The following is a 23,232-nucleotide window of genomic DNA, read 5'->3' as shown; positions in this document are numbered from 1 at the left end:
TTTTATAACTATTTGGATTTTGTGAAATATTATTCCCTTAGTTTTTCTTGGATGTGATATTTTAAAAGGGAATAAGAGAGTTTTATTCAGCATAGGAGAAAATTGTAGGTGGGGAAAATTACCCAGTAAAACTCTTCGACTTCTTACAAGTTTCAATCATTCTTGAAAATTGAGATTGCTTTTCTTAATCCCAGGCAATACAAAGCCTTCCTAGGTTGTGTTGATGAAGTAAGTCTTTAATATGAGTCTCACTTTTCCATTTCAGCTTATTTAGTCTCACTATTGCTAAAAATGTAGCCTTGGAAAATTCTCATCTTTACCACCTAATTAATTTTTGTTCATTTAAATGTTATACTATATGAAAACTTTAAGCAGGCTTTGATACATTAAAAAAAGAAAGAGTTCAAAAAAAAGTTTATTTAAAAACATACTAACAGCAAGTAAAATAAAAAAAAAAACATATAGTTAAGCCATCTCTGGAGAATTAAACACAGTGCAGAATCAAAGATCCATCGATAATACTGCCCTTAAGGCATCTGCAGTGAAGTAACAGAGTTTACAGTAGTACAATGTGCAAGGGAGAGTTTGAAAAACATCCCAAACTCCATAGAATGGCACACACACAGCTCTTCAATCACTTGGTACTGACCCCTCTTCCTTCTTAATCCCTTGTCACTCAAATCTTTTCAATATTTTGGACTTTCAGCTTTTAGTTAATTCACAAATCTGTCATAGTGTCTCACAGTTCTTGCCATTGGCATGATGCTTCTACACACTGTGTCGTAATCTTCTATTTAGTTGTTAATGTCTGTGTGAGAAATGATCTCCTTAAGTCATGAGGCCTAACTGATTATAGGTCACTCCTGTAAGATCATAGATAGGGACTTTCAAAAATTTATCTAGAAACCAAAAATTCTCGTAGGAAACTGTAAAGAAAATGTCCTCAGAATTCACAGTAAGGAAAGATTACTTAGGGTGAGGAGGTAGAATAGGACAGAAGCTGGAGAATCAGGAAAAGCCTTGTAGAAAATGACAGTTGAGTTATGTTGATAGGGATGATGGGTTAAAATGCTGAAAAGTGAATCTGTAGAGAGAAAAGAATGAGTAAAGGCAAATAATCAGCAAAGTGTGTATAGGAAAGAAGATTTACTACTACCTGGCTAGAATGGTGGGAGGAAAGTTTGGGAAAAAAGGTTGAGAACAGATTTTTGGATAATGGAGTTTAAGAGTAAGAATTTATTTTATAGGCAATGTCATAATGGTATTCATTTAATGTATAAACATAAATGAAAAACCATTGAAGAATCAGTCTGAAATGTTTTGAATACAAAAGCAAGATAATTAAAACAGCACCTAACAGAATGCCTTGCATGTAACAGACAATACACTTTTTTTGAACAGCGAGTCAATTAATGTATTGTATTTCAGGGAAATAAATTTTGCAGAATTTTGTAAAATACAATGGAAGGATGGAGGTTAAGAGATTATTAGCAATAACCAAACTGTGCTTCTGTCCCTGTGCTAAAGGAGCTAATAGCTGAACGAACTGCACATTTTCAGTAATTAGCACAAGTCTATTCCCACTAACTCAAGGATTACCCAGCAAGACCATGTTACTGGATTTTGATAAACTCTGAACTTGTGTGGAGATATTTCACCCTGTTGGCCCCATGAAATCAATGCCACATCTGAATATGAGTATATTTGAATGACTTGCTACCTCTTCATCCTTTGGGATATGCAATGCTTACACGCAAAATGAAGAGAATTATTACATATTGTTTTGGTCTTCTCTCACTTCAGAGGATTCAACATCTCTTCAATAAAATTTAGGTACAACTTCAGTAATATAATAATGTGTATCTGTTTTTTATCTAACTGCCATTTTTTCATGCACTGGAAATCAGTTGCAGTTGCATTCATTCTCTTTGTCATTTTTCTTTGGCACGTCCCCAAATTAGTTGGACTAAATCTGAAATCACTTCACTTCAGAATTGATGGACTAGGAAAGTATTCTTCCTTTATGTGTTAGCTCTATCTTTTAAGTGTCATCATCTTTTAGGAAGCTGGTTTTCATAATTGGCAATTTGATCAATTTGACCTACTCTTTCCCATTCCTTTCTCTTTTACTTTTGCTGAGACGTCAATAGGGAAATATGATCCCATTCTCAGACCTTAAAATGTTCTCCTGTGTTTGTAATGTTTGCTTTATTGTGCAAACTGTGCATCCACAGTAGGTGGTCAGTAAAGGAATAAATTGTCCAAAGATACTATAAATTTGTTCCTGAATTTCCTAGAACTTAGTTCCCCTAGTTCTTTATCCCAGTACTGACAAGAGCAATAGGCTTCTCCCTTAGTTCCCCTTTCTCATTAATTTTCATAACTGAGGCAGAAGACTCAAGTAGAGTATCAAGAACATGGGCTCTTAAACCAGCTCTCCTGGGTTTGAATTCTGGTTCTGCCACTTTCAACTTCTGACATCTTAGGCAGTTAGTATACCTCTTTGGACCTATTTATTTGTAACAGGTAGTTACAATAGTCCCATTCCCATACCATTTTTGTGCAGATTAAAATGGTTACTTTACATCAAATGTATAAAAGAATTTTCTGTAAATGTTCACTATCCACTGATGCCTCTACTGAAGACTTCTTTTCATCAATATTCGGTCTCATTTTTTTGTTAATTTTTTTAGATAGTTCTTATACTTTCATTGTTTCAACTATCATCTTTGCATGAATAATTCTCAAAGCAATTTTCTAACTCCATCTTGTATTTTTGCTGCAATCTATATTTCTAACTAGGAGTTCTTGACTGGATCCTAAAATTTAAAATGGCTGCAATTGGCAGGTTATTTTTATCCCAAGAAGTTGATCTTCCCGTTGATTCTTCCACCGAGTGTTTTATTACCAGTTTGAAAACATGTTGTTTGCTTTTGTGTATCATACTCAATCTATGATTATTCTTCCAAGTGTCTCTTATAAGTTCTATTTTTTTATTTGCTATTTTCATTAATCTTATCCTATTTTATACCTACACCATTTTATGACCAATTTGTGGAGTGCCCTCCTAAATCTAATTTATGAAATGCCCTTCCAAATCTCATCTTGCATTGATTTTCTTTCTACCTTAGGCTATCTTGCACTACATTATTAGGTCAATAATTCTAAAACATAATTTTTATTTCATAACCTTCTTCAGTAAACAATGCATTCGTTACTGCCTAATCATTAAAACCTCAGTGTAGCATTAAAAAGCCATTTACTAAGTAACCACTACTTACCCACCAGTTTTATCATCTTCCTTCACTAGCAAGGTTGTAAGGCAGATGCCAGACTCATCTTCACTAACTTTCTGAACTTCAGCAATCAGACAACCACTCTACATTTTATTCCAAGTAACTTGGGAGGTTAATAAATACTCTGCCTACAATATATGGCTTTTAAGAGAATAATGTAAGAAAAAATATGGAGCGCTATACAAATTATAATTCACTATAAACATCTATTGATTTTGTAATACTAGGATAACAGAACCATGAAAGCCTTTTGAACATGTGGATTCCATAAGATTATAAACTACTTAGGACAAAGACTAGCTCTGTTCAGATACATATCATTTTGTAAAAAATACAATAAATAAATCCATTTTCATGGGCACATGGACACAAACAGCAGGCAACACTATTGTTACAGATGTTTTCATACTTCTAAGTATTATGAAGAATTATAACATCAAACAATAATTAAACATTCATTTTAACAGTCACCATTAGTGTCCTACATTGAATTTTCATTAAAAAATTCATGTTTGTTTAGGAAAATGGACTAAATACTTTGAGGCAATCCAGTAAGTACATAAGAAAAACTTGAAATCCACAGGTCTTATTTGTTCTTGGATGACTTTATTTCCAATGAAAATAATATGACTGATATCTTACCTGGAAGTGAGATTATCATGATTTAAAAGAAAATATTTAAGAAAGCCAAATCTGTTCTCCATCTGTGAGTTGTCGTAATTTTAAAAATTCAAGCTCCATGCCTGGAAAGTTTAATAGAGTTTTGTAATGTTGTTACATCTCTAAAAACCAGAAATAATGAGAAAGATTCAGCTGTAAAACTTAATGCACTACCAGGCAAGTCAAGTATAAAGAAAAATCTCAGAATAACTCAGATTCCACAATTCATCCTCCTATAATTAATTTTAAAGTAAAATTACATTGTCAGTGGATATTTGTGTCAAATTGGTATATCATTATACCATCCACAAAACAAAATCATTGTTACTTGATTTTACAAATCAATAAAAAAGTATTGTTATCTATAAATTTCATATAACTATATACTTAATTGCAAATTTAAAAACCCACAGTAATATAATTTTAATTTCTATTTATGACAAATAATTTATTATTTTCTTTAAGCAATACTCAACACACTTATCCATACATAATATAGAGTATATACTTGGTGCCAGGTACTGTGCTGAGTAGAAGTAACACCATGATAAATAAGATAAAAAAAGGTACCTGTCCTCAAGATGTTTTTATTCCAATGGAAGAGAATATATAGTAGAGTGACCAATATTATAATGAGATACTTCATTTGAGCAATCTCAAATGCAATAAAAAAATTGTATTTTACAGATGTTAACATCTTCAGAACAGTATTCTTAATAAGCTTTCACTTGCATCCTATTTGTATTCCCCCAAATATTTTCTTCTCAGAGCTTGTCTTCCCTGAACCCCACTGCCATATACAGTCAATAAGAAGTCAGGAATGAAACAGTTAAACACTAAATCCCCTATTTTTTGCCAAGGATGTGATTTACGATGTTATGCTGGAATTGTCATAAGCTTAGAACATTCAGCAAACAAATTAATAAGCAAGTCTAAGACACTGAACTCATTTTCCACATCATTTAAAAATATATATCTAAGAAGATATTCACTATTTTAAAACATTGGTGTGAGAAGAGAGAGGGAGTGTGTGTGTATGTGTGTGCGTGTGTAGAGAGAGAGAGAGAGAGAGGCGAGGAAAAACAAGCTGCATAGCTATGGAGAAGAAAGAATTATCCAAACCACATAATATTTATCACATAAAGAGGAATCATCCAGATAGTTGCTACATATTATAGATTCTCTAGAAAGAACCATGAAAATGTCGTAAATTCCATTCTCAGAATTAAATGTCCATGAAAAATTTTGTCTCCAAGAACTGTGTAAGATTACATAATTAAATTGTATTATGATATCCCATAGTAATCAAAGGGAAATGAGTAATATCAGAATTCACTTGAACTCTTTAGTTAGAAAGCTGAACAATGTAAAATACTCTGAGGAACTAAAACCACAAGGACTAAAGCCAAACTGTCATCTATTTTCAAAGTTAGGAAACATATGTTATTTTCCTGTGACCTCACAAAAATGGGCATCCTTTTCTTCACCACCTCTACCTCCAAATAATTATGTAAATATTTTATGCATTGTGGTGGCTTGGAGTTTTTATGTGCCCCAGAAAAGACCATGTTCTTTTCATCCATTCCTGTGGGTATTGTGGGTGGGAAATTTAGGTTAGATTATTTCAATTGAGATGTGACCATGCCCAACCAAATGGGTCTTATCCCTTTTACTGGAGACCTTTGTGAGAGGATTAAAATACAGAAGACCAAAAAGAGTTTAGAGAACAAGTCCGCAGTGAAACTGGGAGAAAGGGGCACACCCACAGAAGCTGAGAGAAGAGCCACTGATGCCAGAAGCTGAAAACAAGGAAACTCAGGAGAGGAGAACCTGCAGATGCCAGCCATGTGCCTTCCCAGATGGCAGCAGCCTTTCTTCAAAAAAGGTATCCTCCCGCTAATGCCTTGAGTTGGACATTTTCTTGGTCTTAGAATTGTAACCAGTAAACTAATAAATCCCAATTGTTAAAAGCTTGTCCATTTCTGGTACATTGATTTTGGGCAGCTTTAGCAAACCAAAACACGGATAAAGAGAAGTATAAGAATGGAGTGCAAAGATGGAGGGGGCTATGATTTGTGATATGGCCAAATGAAGGAAAAAATATAGAAAACAAAAATTGCTGAATTCCATTACTAATGTAAGATGGATCTACCATGAATTGCCTATAAATGCATTTAGGAAATCAATTTTTTTTCAATGCCCATAAGAATCTCAAATCATTTAACCACATTCTAGATGGACAAAGATGCACAGTGCAACTGCAAAATAGTGTGCTTCGGCAATCAGAATGCTCAAGCTTGAATCCTAGTCTGACAGCTTGCTAGTCATGCGACCTTGGACAATTTACTAAACCTCAAAGTGCCCAAGTTTTCTCATATTGAGAAAGAGGATAAGGTAGACTGCATTTCCATTCATCCTTGCTCAATGTCTATCTTCTTGTGGCAAAACCACATATTCCCATCCTCTTAAATTTAGTCATCACTGTGTGACGTTTTCCAGCCAATGTTATGTTCATGGAAATGACATGTATGTCACTATCAAACCAAGGCTCAGAGGAGCAGCACATGATTCATAGGGCATCTCTCCCTCTGTGACAATGGCTGGCCATGTCCCCTGGGCAATTTGGAGCACAGCCGCAACAAGCCCACCTTGGAAGGAAAATTTTGCTTCTTAAGTCACTGAGATGTTCATTCCAGTTGTTTGTTAAGGTTGCTTAACCTTGCTTACCCTTGCTTACTGAATGAGTCAGGGGTATTCTGTAGTATCAAATGAGATTGTACAACTAAAGAACTCAGAGGTATCCTACTTACATAGTAAGCATCCAAAAGGATAGTAACATATATGGTTTCCATGAATAAATCTTGAAAAGCTCTAAGAACATAACTTTAAAAACCACAAAATTTATTTGGGACTATTTGTTAAAATTGGTTCCAATTCCTAAAATTCATTTATTAATCCTAACCATTCTTGGGCATTTATCCTTTGTAATAAATATTAGTTCATTTATCTTTTCTTTTATATTGCTCTTCTTGTGTGATTATTATACATGTGATTACTATTATATTATATGTGTGATTACTATTAGTTTTAATATTTATCTTTTGCATTTGAGAAATTGGAACTGTTAGCCACAGGAATTAATTTTCTTCTGAACAATTAGTATTTGATATTTGTCTTTTCATTTAGTTTGAAATAAACAAGTGTTTATTGTAAATCTACTATGTACTTATAACTTTCCTAAATTCTGGATTTAGTGGAGGTCAGAGGAAGAGTAAGTATTAAACCCTATGAACAAAGAAGTGGATAGATAAGTTGCTTTAAACAGCAAATTATTACAGAGTAAGAGTAGGTGTAAAAAATGAAAGGAAAGAAAAATGAAGGAATGGAAAGGAAGGAATTTTTTAAGTTTCTGCCTTGAGAGTTCAACAAAATAAGTACCCCAAATCAGCTGACTTCTTATCAAAAACTGATTCATAGTGATTGACTTTTAAATGTTGCCCTTTGATTTAGGTACCATTTAAATTATTTTTAATGTTTAAACATATCAAACACAAAGAATGATACATGTAAAGGAATGGGAGCAGATAAGTGGACAAAGTGTTTATAAACATCAAGAAGGCAAATCTTAGTAAAGCAAAAGGTCATTGTTGAGAATTACAGTTTTATTCAGAGAATATGGATGGCTCGAAAAAGTAGTCTGAGAAATTCTGACTTGAGACTGGTTAAAATGAGAGTCTCTGAAAGTTTCAAGCAATTGAGACATGTGCCAGTTTGAAGCAATTATGTGCACCAGAAAAGCCATGCTTTAATCCTGATCTAATCTTATGGGGGGCAACCGTTTCTTTTAATCCTAATTCAATGTTGTAAGGTGGAAATTTTGGATTAGATTATCTTCACAAAGATGTGGTGTGCCCAATTGTGAGTGTCATCTTTTGATTAGATGGAGATGTGACTCTACCCATTCAAGGTGGATCTTGATTAGTTTACTGGCATCCTGTAAGAGAGGAAACATTTTTGGAGAAAGCACAGAGCCAACAGAGCAGAGCAGATGCAGATGCTTGGAGAGCTGAGAGCCAACATATCCAGAGACCTTTGAAGATGAAGAAAGTAAACACCACTAGGGAAATTGGTTGAAACCAGGAGCCAAAGATCCAAGTAGATGCAAGCCATGAGACTTTCTAGCTGAAAGAATTGTTCCAGATCCATTGACCTTTCTTGAATTAAGGTATCTTTCCCTGGACACCTTAGTTTGAATATTTTTATAGGCTTAGAGCTGTAAACTTGTAACTTATTAATTTCCTTTTTAGAAAGCCATTTCGTTTCTGGCATATTGCATTCTGGCAGTTTAACAAACTAATACAAGTCACAATGCAAAATAAGGTATTTAAGTATGACCGAATTGATGGAATCTTGCAAGAAATCCAGGAAACAGGTTACCTCTCAGGGATAAGGAAATGAGTTTGGATAATAAAGGCTTCAATATGAAATGGGAGCTAAAAATACAGATACAAGACAAGTCAGAGTATAGACAATGATAGAAAAAAGGAAAGATGGAAAGTTAAATGTAGTGCTTGTGATGGTTAATTTTATACATCAACATGGCTAGGTTCTGGTGTCCAGTGGCTTGGTCAGGCATTGGGCTAGTTGTTACTATGAAGGTTTTCATACTTGGGATTGGCATCCACAATCAGTTGACTTTAAGTAAAAGTTTCCTCTGTAATGCAGGTGGGTCTCAACCAATAAATTGAAGTCTTAACCGAAAAGAATAGAGGGTTTCCAGAGATAAAAAGGAATTCTGCCTAAAAAGAACATCTTCTGCTTGGTTCTGGGTTTCCAGCCAAAGGAATTTGGACTCAAATATTCAACATTACTCTCACCAGAATTTCAGCCTCCAACTAACCGTAACAATTCAGGCTTATCAATCCCCACAGTTGTATTAGCCAATTCCTTACAATAAATTCCTTAACATATACATCCTGTAGGGTCTATTTCTCTGGAGAACACTGACTGAAATGGTGCTAAATAAATTGAATTTTAGATGAAACTAGGCTATCTATAAGCTAAGATAATTAGCTATATAGAACTAGAATTCATCAGCTCAGCAATTAAAGAGTCTATTTTTTGAAATTTGCTACTCATAGAATAAAACATATCTTGCTCCTGGAAAAAATGTACACATATAATATATAAAATATGTATACATGTGTAATATATAATATAATGGTTATATGAGTGTATGTACATTATTATTCTTCTTCCAGGATGTCCAAATCTGAAATATGAGCATATTGCTACATTTGACTTCAGCTATTATAAGAGTATCATTAACCTGTTTTAATTTTACGTGCTAACATGAATAGCCACTTTAACTCTTTGGATTGGAGATGACTTCACAATAATAGGAGTGTTGGTTTAAAAAAAAAAGGCTATGATTTTTAAATTCAAGTCCTTTTACAATTAAATCAGAATAGTTTTAAAGTTTAACTTTTTAAAGATTCTGTCCCTGGAATATCAAGGAAAACAGATATTCTCTCCCCCCTCATGTAAATAATCAGAATTCATATAATCAGATCTTTAGAAGAGAGAAGTGATGACCATGAGACCATTGTGGAAATGTAGAAAACTGGAAAAGTACTGGCTATATAAAAGGAGGAACTTTGGAAAATATGCTAATGTAAAATCTTATTTTTTGAACATTTATAATACAATGTTTCAATAAAATTAAGCACTACATTTTCTGAATTTTTCTTCTTAATCTCTATTTCTCATAAAATGTCATTAGTTATTTTTTCTCATTATGTTTTCTCTACCTTCTATAGACAAGAGATGCCAAACAATTTTTAGAAAAGAAAGACATGAAATGGCAAAAGCTTTCTAAAAATTCTTCAGCCTGTTCAAGTTTTAAACTATTTCAATATTATAAAAATTAATATGATACTTCAAATGACCAAGAAATGTGAAACCCACTTGAGAATCTTAAGGAATTTGCTATTTTTTATTGAAATCATGAATATCATAGATTTAACTAAACTATTTTCTGAATTAATCACAGAGTTTAATGGTGGCAGATGGACAAATCATTGAAGAAAGAGGATTAGTTTTTGAGGATCTACTAAGTATTAAAATCACTCAAATAATATATAAGGTAATTTTAACTGTTTCTTAAAACTAGACTAGGATAATTTCCTAAATTTCTTGACACTCAATAGCATTCCTATAAGAAAAATCGCTGTTATCCATATTAACAATGATGCACTCGTGGGTAAGGACTGTGGGCCAGAATATTAGTGCCATATGGACTCCAAATATTCCCCAAATAAAGTTAAAGTTTTTGAAAAATAACAAAGCCAGTAATTCCCCAGGTATAAGAGAAATAGGTTTTAGAACATTTTTTATACAAGTGTTTGAGAATAAGTTTGTAGAATCAAATTATCTTATTGTCTTTATGCATTTAAAATTCCATATTTTCCCCAGCATTTCAAATTAAAATCCTATGAACCTCATGCTTATTTTTACTTGTAAAACATCCAGTTTCCAAAACTACTGTCTCCTTTATAGTGCAGGGGACAAAGGCTGGACAAAGTACCTATCAGAGATACATTTGGAAATTCCAACTGGCTTAGAATGGGGAGGGCCAGTTTCGTATTAGAGCTGAATACATTGTCAAACTGGAAAAGCATAAATTGTAGAGATGAATAGGGAACCAAGGTCAGCATGCCACATGGGTGATGTGCAAATGGGGGAAGTTTCAAATCTGAAACTGGGAGAAATAAACTAAGCCAAATAATCAGAGATAAAGGGATAAAACAGTGCACAATGTATTAGTCTAGTGATGACTAATCAAAACCAGTCCATTACCTGCCCACTTTGGTAAATTTGTGTGATTTCATGTGTGGAAAGAACCAGAAAATGTAGATATCGATTTCCAGTATAAGCCTCTTCCATTTCCATATGAGTAACCTTTACTCTATTGGTCTTTCACTACTCCTTTTCGTCGAGCCCTTTTAAACCACATTATAGACAAAGTCACTTTTTTCTTCTCTCTTGACCTAATTTAGACTGGCCCTGGGGAGACAACATGCCATTTCCTCTTATGCTCTCCTAGGAACACCTGTCTTAGTTTCAGAAATGGGGGTAACTGTGCTTGCTGCTTTGCAGTGATAGTCCCAGCTACCAACTCTAGTGTTTCCTCTTCTCTGTGGTTCCAATGGATTCAAGTAAGATATTGAGAATTTGAAATAATTACAAGAGTGGTGAGTTTGAAAAGGAAATATTCTTCATCAAGTACATTTTACCTATTCTACAGAGTGAAAGAAGTTGAACTTTTGAAAAATCTTTTAAACTGAGAAGTGAAAAATGAAGAATATTTAGCGAGGTGAGTGAAAAAAAGACTCAAAATCCACTAGAGGAAACAACAATTTCCAAGCTGCCTTATAGTCCCTTGCTATTGAAAATGAATAAAAAACAAAACATTACCAACTATTGGAGGAAAACTTTTCAACATGATGGGTAGATATTTTAGTTTCCTCGACTACTCAAGCAACAATGAAATGGACTGGCTTAAACAATGGTAATTTATCAGCTCATGGTTTTGAAGCTACGAGAAAGGCCAAATCAAAGCATCAACAAAGTGATGCTTTATCCCCAAAGACTGACTACTGGAAATCTTTGTTTCTTCTGTGACATGGCAAGGCAAATGGTAGAGTCTCCTGGTATTTCTCTTCTCTTCCAGATCCTGTTGATGTCCAGCCTCTGGCTTCCTGTGGCTTTCCTTCTGCATGAATTTCATTTGCTTATAAAGGACTCCAGATCCATTAGGCAACTGAGACCTATTCTGATGAACATGGACCACAGCTTCTTAACTGAATGAAGTAACCTCATCAAAAAGTCCTACTTAAAATGAATTCACACCCACAAGAACAGATTAAATTTAAGAACATATTTTTCTGGGATACATACAGCTTCAAGTCATGATTCTTCTCCCTCTGGGCCTCCAAAAGATGATCTTTTATATGCAAAATACATCCATTCCATCACAATATACCAAAAGCCTTAGTCATTTAAGAAACAATGCTTAGTACAAAGTCTCATCAGAATCAATTGTGGTGTTGTTTTAGTTTCTTAAAGCTGCCAGAATGCAATATACTAGAAATAGAATGGCTTCTAAAAAAGGAAATTTATTGCATAACAAGTTTACAGTTCTAAGGCCATGAAAATGTACAAATTAAGGCACCAACAAGTGGTGACCTCCACTCAAAAAAGGCTGATGCCATCCAGAACACCTCTTTCAGCTGGGAAGGCATGTGGCTGGTGTCTGCTAGCTTTCTCTCCCAGCTTCTCACTTCATAAGGCTTCCCCAGGGGCATTTTCCTTCTGCATCTTCAAAGGTTTCCTTCTGTGTCAGCTCTGAAGCTTTTGCCAAAATGATTTCCTCTTAAAGAATTCCAATAAGTTCCCCCACCTTGAATGGGTGGAGATACATCTCCATTGAAACCACCTAATCAATAGGTCCCACACACAGTTGAGTGGGTCACATTTCCATGGAAACAATTTAATAAAAAGATCCCATACAGCAATATTGATACAGTATTAAAGACCCTGGCTTTTCCAGGGTACACAGCAGTTGCAAATCAGTGCAGTTGTGGTCTGTCCTGGAACATAAATTCCTTCCATCTGCGTACCTGTGAGACCTAGAAAACAAGTTATCTGCTTCCAACATACAATATGTTTTTCCAACATACAATACAGCATGGTATAAACATTTTTATTCCAGAAGGGAAAAATTGGAAAGGAAACAGGAATCATGATTTCCACAGAGTTCTGAAATCCTGCAGGGCATACTCCATTAGATTTCAAGATGGAATGATGTTTTGGCCTCCAGGCTCAATTACTGGCAGCCCCACCCACCCCTTCCATGTGCTTTCCCAGAAGCCATGCTCTCCCCAAACCCTGGTGAAGGTTTCACCCTCTCCAGCATCTGGATGGTGACCAGCCTCTTGGAAAATGCTGGGACACAAACTCTAAACTCTCAGAGCACTGGGGAGACAGAACTTTTCCGAACAATGGAGCAGAAGACCTGCCTCTTCAAGTGCCTTGGCATACTTACTCTCTTCCCACACACAGGTGGACCTAGTCTCTAGATCTGAGATGTCTCTAATCCAGAGCCAGGTTTCCCTGGTTTTTCCCCTGAAATGATTCTTCCTTCAATTTATCCCTTCTCAGTCTCAGTTTGAAAATATTGTATACCCCAGAAAAGCCATGTTTTAATCCAGATCCAATCCTGTGGGAGCAACTGTTTCCTTTAATCCTGATTCAATATTGTAGGGTGGAAACTTTTGATTAGATTATCTCCATGGAGGTGTGGCATGCCCAATTGTGGGTGTGACCTTTTGATTAGATGGAGATGTGACTCCATATTCAAGGTGAATCCTGATTAGTTTACTAGAGTCCTTTAAAAAAGGAAACATTTTGAAGAAAGCTCAGAGCTGATGCAGATATGGACACTTGGAGAACAGTCACTTCAGAGTTAACAGGCAGACCTGATGTAGACATTTGGCAATGGAGACAGAAATAGACAGAACCTGAAGAGAAATCTTAAGCCCTAGCAGGTCCTAACTAAGAGATGAAACCCAGAGTTTTGTCCCAGAGCAGCTGAGTGAATGCCTACAGACATCTAGGAGGAAATCACTGGCATCAGAAGCTGGAAGCAATGGAACTGGGAACAAGAATCAGCAGACACCAGCCACATGCTTTTCCATTTCTGGTATATTGCATTCTTGCAGCCTAACAAACTGATACATATTTTGGTACCAGAGTAGTGCAATGATACTGCAGTTTCCAAATACCAACCATGTTGGAACAGTTTTTTAAATGGATAAGGAGAAGATTCTGGAAGAGTTCTGAGGATCTTGATAGAGAAGGTCTAGAATTTTTTTAAGAGACTCTTGGTAGAAATGTGGACTCTAAAGATATCTCTGACAAGATTTTAGACAGAAATGAGGAATGTGTCATTGCAAACTGGAAGGAAGGTGTTTTTTGTGGATGTAGGGCAGAATTTGAGAGTAATGAACTTGGACATTTAGCAGAAGAAACTTCCAAACTAAATGTGGAAAATGCAATCTGGCTGCTTCTTGCAGCTTGTAGTAAAATGTGAGAGGAAAGAGAAAAATTGAGAACTGAACTCTTGGGTACAAAGAAAACAGGAATTGATGGTCTGAAAAATTCTGGGATTCCAGAAAGTGAGACCCTAGAGAGGAGTACCACACATAAGGATTTATCTAAACATGGAAGCAGTTAGCCATTACAGGACAAGTAAGGATTGGAGATTGAGTACCCAAAAAGGATTTGTGGAAGTTCCTATTGTCTAATGCTTTTGATCCTTGTGTACTGCATGAAAAATAAACATATTTTTTGCAAGATCTATATATATGAAACCACTGCCATTCTGGACTAAAATGGACATAAAAGGGACAAATTAAAGGAAAAGTGGCTTCAGAAGCAGAACCATGGAAGCTAAGGTCTGAAACCAAGAAATCTCAGGCCAGGAGAGCAAACTTACCCATACACATGGAGAGGGTGGAAAGCATAAACCAGGGATTGTTGGGGAGCCTGGCTGCCACACCATTTTTCTGGAGGGGTTGAACGAGAGCCCAGGTGCCACCCGGATGTATGGAGAGGGTGGAGCCAAGAAAAAGGTGGTTCCTTAATGAACATCAGTGTTGCAACTCACTACAGCATTTGGAGAGAGAGTAAGTCTGCTGCACACGTCCTTGGAGAGGGTGGTACTCCTGCTTTCTGAAGCCCTGAGGATAAATGACTCTCAGACTTTGAGATCCAATGGAGTTTGCCTTGCAGGTTTTCAGAACTGTTTGGGTCTGGTGACCCCATTCACGTTTCAATTTTCCCTCTGGTAATGGAAACATGTATCCTATGATTGTCACTCCTTTGTATATTGGTAGTAGATAAGTTGTTCTGAGTTTCACAGGTCCAGAGCCAAAGAATTTTTTGCCTTAGAACAGGCCATACCTATAGGTGAATTTGATGAGATTTTATACTGTTTCTGACTTTGTATTACATTTGTATTGTTACTGAAATAGTTTAAGGCTTTTATGTTATTGTGATGGAGTGAATATATTTTGTTTATGGAAAAAATGCTTTTTGGGGGTGTCCAGAGGGTGGAATGTGCCAGTTTGAAAACATTATATACCCCAGAGAAACCATGTTTTAATCCTGACCCACTCTTGTGGGCTCAGCCATTTCTTTTTTTTTTTTAATGTTTTTTTAATTTTATTTTGAAAAATAACATATACACAAGAAAACAATAAATTTCCTAGTACATTTTAACAAGCAGTTATACGACAGATTTTAAAGTTTGATATGGGTTATAGTTTCATAATTTTTTATTCTTTCTCCTAGGGAAATTTTTGATCCTATAATAATATGAATCCAGCCAGGTTTTAGATTTGAAATAGAAAGTTCCATATGGGCTTTTCTGCCACCACACATCAGATCTCCTGCTTGATCCCAAATGGACTTTATCTGCTGTCCCTTTCTTTAGTGGCCACTGTCACCCATCCCACAGGATTTTGTTTCCCTTGTACTTCTGACTATCACCATGGCTGTTCTTGAACATAAGCACACTCTCCCTTTCAGTTTCAAAAGAGTCTCTACATTAGCCTCAAGCCTCCTAAATTTTATATAGGAATTTAAAATTTTCTTTCATAAACAATGTAGTAAATAGAGTTCTTTTAATCCTGATCCAATATCTAGTGTGGAAACTTTTGATTAGATTACCCCCACAGAGATGTGGCATGCCCAATTCTGGGTGTAACCGTTTGACTCCACACATGCAGGGTGGGTCTTGGTTAGTTTACTGCAGTCCTTTAAGAGAGGACATGTTTTGGAGAGAGCTCAGAACAGAGACAAGGATGTTTGGAGATACTTGGAGCCCAGCAGATGTCACCATGGACTTCCCATGTGATATTAAGCAAGCCAGAACCTGGAGACAACAAGGGAAGCCAAAAGATGAAAGCCAGCCCCAGAGAAGAAAAGTGAGGCTCCTCACAGGAACAGAGACTGAAAGCAATGGAGCCTAGGATTCAGAGACCAGTAGATGCCGGCCTCGTGCTTTCCCAGCTAACAGAGGTGTTACAGACCCATCAGCCTTTCTTAAATTAAGGTGGTTTGCCCTGGATGCCTTAGCTTGGACATGTTTATAGGCTAGAACTGTAAACTTATAACTTATTAAATTCCCTTTTTAAAAGCCATCCCTGTTTCTGGTATATTGAACTCTTGTAGCTTAACAAACTAATGCACTGTCCCTTTTATTCCAGGCTAGCAGTGGTTTCCTTTGTACAAATTATACAAAAATCTGGTTGATTTTGCATGTAGTTCACAGGAGTCCAAATCTTCAGACAAAAGAACTCTCCACAGTTTCTTTTTAGATAGCTCATTCCCAATTCTGACTTCCACAGAAATACCTAAATGATTCCATGTTCAGTTAAACCCTCACATGAAGTGTTGTTGTTTGGGGACTTGTTTTCTAGAAACTTAGAAATTTCCCAACCAATAGCACTGGTTTCTTTGTGTCCAGGAGTTTAGTTCTCAACTTATCCTTTTCCTCTCTCATTTCATGATAAGCTGCAAAGAAAAATCAGGTTTAATTCTATGCATTTAGCTGAGAAATTTCCTCAGCTAAATATCCAAGTTCATTGCTTTCAAGTTCTTCCTTCCATCCAACATCAGAACTCAACTTTTTCAAGTTCTGTGCCATTTTTAAAACAAGGATAACCTTTCTGATAGTTTCCAATAACACATTTATAATTTCCTTCAAAGGCATCACTGGACTACCTTTAAAATCTATATTTCTACCAACAATTTCTTCAAAGCAATCTAATCCTTTTCTGTCAAGCACCTCACAATTCTTCAATCCTCTATCAATTACCAATTACCAGTTTCAAAGCTATTTCCCACAGTTTAGTATTTGCAAGAGCAGCATCCCACTCTCCTGGTACCAAAATCTTTTTTTCAGTTACCTAGAGTGTTCAAGCAAATGCCAATGCAATAACTTGACTTAAGCAATGGTATTTATTAGCTCATGGTTTGAGTCTAAACAAAAGTCCTAATCAAGGCACCATCAAGGTGCCCCCTGAAGACTGTGGCATTCTTGGGCTGGCTACTGGTAATTGTTGGCTTCTCTGTCATCTGTTGAAGCATGTGGCAGCATTTTCACAGTTTCTCCCTTCTCCTTTGAGTTTTGTTGAAGTCCTGCATACTTCTTGCTGTGGCTTTCTCTCCCTCTTCTGAATTGCCCTCTGCTTATAAAGGACTCCAGTAATATAACTAAGACCCATCCTGACTGAGGCGGGCCACACCTTCCTAATGGAAGTAATGTCAAAAAGTCCTACTTACAATAGTTTCAAACAAAAAGAATGGATAAAACTTATGAACATGTTTTTCTGTGTACATAGAGCTTCATACCATCGTAGGAGAAATAGGGGTGGACAATAAAGAGGAAATAGAGACGATGCAGAGAGGGGAAAACTTGAAAAATAAATAATTAATATTCTCAGTAAGATAAGATGTTGGAAAGAAAGAAAGAGAAAGAGAGAGGGGGGAGATGAGAGAGAGAGAGAAAGAGAGAGAAAGGAAGGAAGGAAGGAAGGAAGGAAGGAAGGAAGGAAGGAAAGAATGCATCCTATAAAAGGGAACATTCTGGCAACATATGGTCACAATTGTAGCTTCAGAAGTTATGAGAAACAGAATAATGACCCCCAAATATGTCCAAATATTAATACCCAGACCTGGGAATTGGATAAGTTACATGGCAATGGAGAATTGAGGTTGCAGATGGAATTAAGTTTGGTAATCAGCTTACCTTGTGAAGGCTTTGAATGTATTAGATTATTGATGGGACCAGTGTTATCACGAGGGCCTTAAATGTTGAACAGGGAGGCAGAAGAGGTAGTACTGAAATTATATGGTATGAGAAGATTCAACAAGCCATTGCTGGGTTTGAAGATGAAGAGTGGTCCTTGAGCCAAGGAATGTAGGCAGCCTCCAGAAGCTGAAAAGACACACAGACTTAAAAACAAATTCTCTCTGTGGAAGGTTGAACACCCCAGTTTAGACATGTTCTTGGTCTTGGATCACATTGTCGTAGAGATGGGCCCATTATAAATAGGATCTCTTAAAGTTGTTACTTCACTTAAACTGTGGCAAAATGAATTAGGTTGGGATTTAATACTGATTACTAAAGTCCTTTAAAAGCAGAATGAGATTCAGACATAGAAAACACAAAATTCATAGGAAAGAAATCTGAATTCAATGGAACATTGAGGAGAAAATAGAGGACATTTCTGTATGTATTGTCATATGACAGAAAAGCCAAGACTAAGGATCACTGGCAGCCAACCTGAGGATGCCACAGACTTCAAGAACAAAATATTGCCTTGCTGATGTGTCTATTTTGGACTTGTAGCCTCAAAACCATGATCCAACAAATTTCCATTATTTAAGCTCCCCCAATGTATTGTATTTATTTTACCAGCTGGGGTATTAATTTGCTCCCCTAAAGTCTCTAGTAAAGAACACAGTCCTGCTTCGCTGCCACCTTGATTTTGAGCTAGTGCAACTTAATTTGTACTTCTCACCTAAAGAAATTTAAGTAATAGATCTGTGCTGTTTTGAGGTACTAAACTTGTGATAATTTGTTTCATTTCAACAACAAAAAGAAACTAATATAAAAGGCAAATCTGAGGAAATATTCCCAAAATCAGAGAAAATGTAAAGAAGTGAAAATTAAAACAGAAATGATAAGAACATTAGAGAACTAGTTCAGAAGGACCAATATCCAAAATAGGAAATATAAAAATAATAGAAAATAAGGGGGATGAACCTGCCAGAAAAAAAATAATTCTAGAACATTTTTCAGAATTGAAATAAGAGCTTCCTTATTAAGAGGGTTCACCATTTCAGCACAATGGATGAAAACAGACCAGAATCAGGGCACACATTGCAAAATTTTAGAACCCTGACTAGACAGCAAGCCCCTGTCATGTTCAGGTTCATGTGTCAACTTGGCCAAGTGGTGGTACCTGTTTGTCTGGTTGGATAAGTGCTGGCCTGTCTGTTGTGATGAGGACATTTCATCGAATTAAATCATGATCATGTCAGCTGCATCCACAGCTGATTCCATTTGTAATCAACCAAGGGGAGTGTCCTCTGCAATGAATAATGCTTAATTTAATCACTGGAAGCCTTTTAAGGAGAATTCAGAAGAGACAGGCTCTCTTCCTGCTTCAGCTGGCAAGCCTCTCCTGTGGAGTTCAACCAGACCCTCCATTGGAATCAGCTTCACAGCTTGCCCTGTGGATTTTGGACCCTGTGTTTCCACAGTTATGTGAGGCACTTTTATAAATTTTATATTTGCAAGTGTTTCCTGTTGATTCTGTTTCTCTAGAGAACTCTAACTAATACAGTCCCCAAAAGTTTGCAGCAGCAAATGTACAGGTTGCATTCACACAATAGTTCATGATTTCCTCAAAGCTAGATGGCAATAGAATAATACTCTCAAAAATTAATGAAAAAATCTTCATCCTGTAATTCTATAATGATCCAAATTTTAATAAAGTGCAAGAGTGCTCCAAAGAAAGACATTTTTACTCATACAAAATCTCAAAAAATTACCTCATATTTCCCTTTCTCAGAAAGCTACTAAAGGATGAACTTCACCAAAATGAAGGAACAAATGATAGATGAGGTAGGCAAGAGGTGCTGAACATAGTGAATGCATGAGGAATCCCCAACCTGATGATAAAATGAGATCCAATGTGGACAGCTATGGACCGAGAGCAGAAGAACACTGATCCAGACTGCATCAAGAGACATTCAAACCTTATGTTAAAATTTGCATGAGGAAATGCTCATTCAATGAAGAAAGTAATTTATTTTGACTATAAAGACATAATCCCCAAGAGTCAGTGAAAGCAGCCCATATCCTAATAGTCAAAACTTCTCAAACATCTGCACTTGATGTGATGCTGACCACAGTCGCATCTAAATTTCAGATGTTGTTAAGGGGAAAGCCATACTTCGGAGTCAAAAATCAAAAGCATCCTGGTCTTTGTTAATTTTGTTTTACATTTATAGATCCAAGCAAAGATTCCAAAAATAGCAGCTCCAAAGAAAAAGCCCAGCACAATAATACAGTTATTTGTCTGTTTGAATGGATGGACTGATTTATACCATCAGTTTTCTGTGACAATTTAAGGATATCCAGGGGCCCTTCACTGAAACTAATAAATAATTGCCAGATGAAAAAAAGCATTTTGTGAGATAAATTAAATACACAGTAGTATAGGCATAAAATAGATATCACATCATTAAAGAGATTAATTTCTGGGAAAAAACTATAAAAATACTATAAGCAAAAAACAGTTATAAAAAAGATTCTGCTATTTATTTAAAAATGGGGAGATGAGTAGATGTGAATAAATTTATGTATTTTTTTCTCTGGAAACTGGAGACCTTGCGATAAAAGGATATAAGGGAAAGAATCAGAGGTAGGCTTTCTTTTTCTATATACCCATCCATATGCCCATCCATTACATTGTAACCAAAATGAAATATAAAAACTCAATACAGGGGCATAGACACCAATCTTTACGGGCTCAGCTTTCAAGAGAAAAAGAGACATGAACTGAGACTCAGGTTTTGACCATAAATTTCCAAATAAATAGGAAGAGGAAGATACAATTACAACCAGGAAAGATGGTGTCCAGTTTCTGTGGCCAAAGACTGAAAGAAAGCAAAGGATAGAGTGGCAAGAGAGAAAGGTGGTGAAGGAAAACAGGGAGAAACCAGTAAGAAAATCTAAGGCATGAGTAATGGAGTGAAATAATGCTATAATCTTAATTTCAGCAGTTTTCTCAAATCTTAACTATTTTGATTTGAGAAAATAACTTGACAACCAATTGAAACAAAGGTGAGTCCCAAAAGAAATAAGCTAGTAAGAAACAAAAAGAGATTAAAGTAACTGCATTGGAAATACACTGGTATGAATGAGATAAAGAAAGAGGTGGAAAAATGACCAGCATGGAAGACAAAATAGAGAAGAGAGAATGGAATGACTTGGCAACATGGTGAAGTAGCTGAAACAAATTTTAAAGTTTAGTGTCTAGACTTCTGTTTTAAAATGTTTGTATTGCTGCAGTGCTAATCTGTCTGTATCATCAAATGTTCAGTTTATTGACCACACAACTGACACTTTGTAATTATTTTTAATGCATCAATCAAGGAAAAGTAGCTGAGTCCTATGTCTGGCTCTAGATGTGGCACTAAAAAAGGTTATCCTTTATATCTAAAATTAAAACACTTTCAGACAAAAAAATCACTGAGAGAATTTCTGACCAAGAGACCAGCTCTGCAAGAAATATTAAAGGGAGCACTAGAGACAGATATGAAAACACACACAAAAAAAAGAGGTGTGGACAAGAGTGTAGAACGGAGGAAAATTAGATATGACATATAAAATTCAAAAGGCAAAATGATAGAAGAAAGTACTACCCGTACAGTAATAACACTAAATGTTAATGGATTGAACTCCCCAATCAAAAGACATAGACTGGCAGAATGGATTAAAAAACAGTATCTTTGTATATGCTGTCTACAGGAAACACATCTTAGACCCAAAGATAAACATAGGTTGAAAGTGAAAGGTAGGGAAAAGATATTTCATGCACATAACAACCATAAAAGAGCAGGAGTAGCTATACTAATATCCAACAAATTAGACCTCAAATGTAAAACAGTTAAAAGAGACAAAGAAGGATATGATGTACTAATAAAAGGAATAATTCAACATGAAGACATAACAATCATAAATATTTATGCACTGAACCAGAATGCCCCAAAATACATGAGGCAAACACTGCAAACACTGAAAAGGGAAATAGACACATATACCATAATAGTTGGAGACTTCAATTCCCCACTCTCATCAATGGACAGAACATCTAGACAGAGGATCAATAAAGAAACAGAGAATTTGTTTGTTATAATAAACGAGTTAGACTTAACAGACATTTGTAGGACATTACAACCCACCACAGCAGGATACACCTTTTTCTTAAGTGCTCATGGATCATTCTCAAACACAGACCAAATGCTGGGTCACAAAGCAAGTCTCAACAAATTTGAAAAGATTGAAATCATATCAAACACTTACTCGGATCATAAAGGAATGAAGTTGGAAATCAATAATAGGCAGAGTGCCAGAAAATTCACAAATATGTGGAGGTTCATCAACACACTCTTAAACAACCAGTGGGTCAAGGAAGAAATTACAACAGAAATCAGTAAATATCTCAAGGCAAAGGAAAATGAAAACACAACATATCAAAACTTATGGGATGCAGCAAAGGCAGTGTTAAGAGGGAAATTTATTGCCCTAAATGCCTATATCAAAAAATAAGAAAGGGCAAAAATTCGGGAATTAACTGTCCACTTGGAAGAACTGGAGAAAGAACAGCAAACTAAGCCCAAAGCAAGCAAAACAAAAGAAACAACAAAGATTAGAGCAGAAATAAATGAAATTGAGAACATGAAAACAATTGAGAAAATCAATAAAACCAGAAGTTGGTTCTATGAGAAAATCAATAAGATTGATGGGCCCTTAGCAAGACTGACAAAAAAAGAAGAAGAGAGAGGATGCAAATAAATAAGATCAGAAATGGAAGAGGAGACATAACCACTGGCCCCACAGAAATAAAGGAGGTAATAACAGGATACTATGAACAACTTTATGCTAATAAATACAACAATGTAGATGAAATGGACAACTTCCTAGAAAGGCATGAACAACCACCTTTGACTTAAGAACAAATAGATGACCTCAACAAACCAATCACAAGTAAAGAAATTGAATCAGTCATTCAAAAGCTTCCCAAAAAGAAAAGTCCAGGACCAGACGGCTTCACATGGGAATTCTACCAAACATTCCAGAAAGAATTAGTACCAATCCTGCTCAAACTCTTCAAAAAAATTGAAGTGGAGGGAAAGCTACCTAATTCATTCTATGAAACCAACATCACCCTCATATCAAAACCAGACAAAGATATTACAAAAAAAAGAAAACTACAGACCAATCTCTTCAATGAATATAGAGAGATTGGATTGCAAAAATCCTCAAAAAAATTCTTGCAAATCTAATCCAGCAATACATTAAAAGAATTATACATCATGACCAAGTAGGATTCATCCCAGGTATGTAAGGATG

This window comes from Tamandua tetradactyla, chromosome 9, assembly GCF_023851605.1.
Source record: "Tamandua tetradactyla isolate mTamTet1 chromosome 9, mTamTet1.pri, whole genome shotgun sequence".
Classification (NCBI taxonomy): domain Eukaryota; kingdom Metazoa; phylum Chordata; class Mammalia; order Pilosa; family Myrmecophagidae; genus Tamandua; species Tamandua tetradactyla.
Note: the sequence above shows the minus strand (reverse complement) of the source record.